This window comes from Tenrec ecaudatus, chromosome 4, assembly GCF_050624435.1.
Source record: "Tenrec ecaudatus isolate mTenEca1 chromosome 4, mTenEca1.hap1, whole genome shotgun sequence".
NCBI classification, from domain to species: domain Eukaryota; kingdom Metazoa; phylum Chordata; class Mammalia; order Afrosoricida; family Tenrecidae; genus Tenrec; species Tenrec ecaudatus.
In genome coordinates, this window is record NC_134533.1 from 190032853 (window position 1) to 190036080 (window position 3228).

Sequence of the window (3228 nt, forward strand, 5' to 3'; positions counted from 1 at the left end):
GGAGCAAAAATACCAACCACAGCAGCAGAGTCTCTTTGGAGCGGAATTTGATGCTTAAAAATGCACCCTCTTTTGGCAGCCGTGCCTCTGACTCTGTGGACATTGCAGTGTTTCTTTTTCCCTCCGCTTTGTTGAACAAATAGGGCTGTTTTCGGCTTTATTTCTCAGTCTTCTAGTGTCGCAGTTAGGTTTTACATTTTTATTGAGGACGGGTTTTCCTTTTCCTCTTATATGAAAAATGAGATTAAAATTACAATAGAGTTAATTTTGGACCCAGGGGGCCTCTGTGAGGGCACACACTTTGGAAGGGTTCTGAAGAGGAGTAGACAGAACCTCTGCTCTTCAAAGGCCCTAGACAGTGTTCTTTTGGAGAGTTATTTTTTTAAAAATATGGAACGCTTCACGAATTTGCGTGTCATCCTTGCACAGGGGCCATGCTAATCTGCTCTGTATCGTTCCAATTTTAGTATATGTGCTGCCGAAGCGAGCACTGGAGAGTTATTTTTAATTAAATACTTTTATAGGGGGCTCTTACATCTCTTATCACAATCCACCATTCATCCATTGTGTCAAGCACCTTTGTACATATGATGCCATCATCATTTTCAAAGCATTTTCTTTCTACTTGAGCCCTTGATATCAGCTCCTAATTTCCACCCTCCCTCCTGAACCTTTGATAAATTATAGATTATTATGATTTTCATATCTTACATTGTCCTCTTTCACCCTTCACCCACTTTTCTGTAGTTCGTGCCCCTGGGTGGGTGTTGTATATCAGTCCTTGTGATTGATTCCCCACGTCTTCCCACCCTCCCCTCATCCTCCTGCTAGCTCTGTTCTCATTGTTGGTCCTGAGGGATTTATCTCTCCTGGATTCCCTGTGTTGTGAGCTCTTATCTGTAGCAGTGTGCATGTTTTGGTTTAGTCTGATTTGTAAGGTAGAATTGGGGTCATGATAGTCAGGGGGAGGAAGCATTAAAGAACCAGAGGAAAGTTGTATATTTCATCAGTGCTATACTGCACCCTAACTGGCTAGTCTTCCTTGTGACCCTTCTGTAAGGGGATGTCCAATTTACTACAGATGGGTTTTGAGTCTCCACTACACACACACACACACACACACACACACACACACACCTTCACATTGGTATGATTTTGTTATGGGTTTTAGACGATTGATACCGGATCCCATTGACACCTCATGATCACACAGGCTGGTGTGCTTCTCCCATGTGGGTTTTGTTGCTTCTCAGCTTGTTTATCTTCAAGCCAGATGCTATATTTTTTTATAGCTGGGCACCATCAGCTTTCTTCACTACATTTGTTTATGCACCCATTTGTCTGCAGTGAATGTGTTGGGAAACTGGGCATCACAGAATGCCAAATTATTAGAACAAAGTATTCTTATGTTGAGGGAGCACTTGAGTAGAGGCCCAATGTCCATCTGCTACCTTAATTCTTAACATATAGATGTAAGTACCTGGAACTATTTCCCTATCATTATATGTAACTATATTTATACATGTACATGCCTATATTTAAACATCTATAAATGCCTTTTGACTCCTAGTTCTTTCCTTAATTTCCTTTTACTTTCCTCTTGTCCCACTATCATGTTCAGCCTTCATTCAGATTTAGTAATTCCTTGCTGTTACATTGCCCTTGATTAAGTCCCACTACGCATCCTATGCCCTTTTCTGCATTGATTTTAGTTCACTTGATGTTCCCTTGTCCCTCGGTTGGTTGATCCCACCCCTTCCTTTCTCCCACCTCCCCTTCTCCTGTGGGCTCCCCTCTCCCCCCGGAACCATTGCTCCTGTTGTTTTTGTCTCTGAATTGTTTATTCTGCTTATTATATCTAGATAGACATGCAGAGACATTAAATAGCGCAAAAACCAAGCAAAGCCAAACAAAACAACAAAGAAAGACAAAACCAACTAAGCAATAACAACAAAAAGAAAGCTAATATAAAAAAGGAAACGCCTCTAAATAGTTCCATGTCTATTTTTGACTGTTAGAAGTGCTTTCCAGTTGAGTCTGATGGGGTGTCACACTCTGTTCCTAAAGTCTATTTTTGGTATTCCCCGGGAATTTCATCGTTTTGCTCCCCTTGCTGCTCTGTTGCACGCCCTTACTGTTTCACCCTGGTGTGGTGGGGTCAGATCTAGCACAATTCCCACACTGTGTCTCCAATGTTGTCCCCTGTAGCTCTAGGGGTCAGTGAGGGATGTTGTGTCTTGTGGTGGGGCCTATGGTCCTCTATGTGCATTGTCTGCTCTGAGCAGGAATGTCGTCCTTGGGGCTTGGTGGACCAGGATGTGTTCCCCTCACTCTTCACCCCTCTTTGTTTCTCCTGTGTGCGCTAATCAGACATGTAACTCTCCCTCAGCTGTAGCTTCATTGCTGTCCTCTGAAGGCATTCTTCTCGGGGAAGAGGGGTCCACATAGTTGGGATTGGGGCCAGCCCCACAGACCTCTCTATTGGTTCCCTGGAACATACTGGAATGTTGTATTCACATCTTGGCACACCAGATTGAAGCCTGGTCTCTCGCCCTCTCCTGTGGATACATAAACAATACTTTCCCTTGGATGGGTTAGTGCCCTGCACCCCCCACACAGGATTTTTCTTTTCCTCCCCTCTTATTTAGTTGGCTGCCATATGTATCCCTGGATTGGGTTTGGCCCTACCATAGTACCTGGACCTCACCCCATTTTTAAGCTCCCCATTTTTAAGCTTACCCCAGTGGACTCATGTTGTACTTGTCCTTTTGTGCTTGGCTTACGTCACTTAGCATAATTTCCTCCTGTTCTTCCCATGGGACAATGTGCTTCATGCATTCGTCGCTGCTTTTTAGGCATGCATAGTACTCTGTTGCATGTATGTACCACAGTTTTTCGATCCCTTTGTCCATTGATGGAAATTTGGGTTGTTTCCAACTCCTTGCAATTGTGAACTATGCCATGATGAACATTGGAGCAGAGATGTCTGGCCATGGTTTGCTTGTGGCCTCTTCTGGGTATATGCCCAGTAGTGGGATTACTGGGTCGTATGGTAGCTCGATTTCCATCTGTTTTAGATATCACCAAATCAATTTCCATAATGGCTGTACATACCTACAGGTCCACCAGCAGTGGACGAGAGTTCTTATCTCACCAAAGCGCCTCCAACATGTGTTACTTTCTGATGTTTTGAATTGGGCTAGCTTTGAGGGTGTTAGGGGGTATCTC

General features: G+C 43.8%; 1 non-coding gene across 1 annotated transcript; it reads right to left on the reverse strand.

Moving 5' to 3' along the window:
* Window positions 1-384: 384 nt before the first annotated feature.
* LOC142447458 (U6 spliceosomal RNA) lies at window positions 385-491 on the reverse strand. The gene has a single exon (XR_012784158.1). It is a non-coding gene; the product is annotated as a U6 spliceosomal RNA (small nuclear RNA).
* Between the last annotated feature and the right edge of the window lie 2737 nt (window positions 492-3228).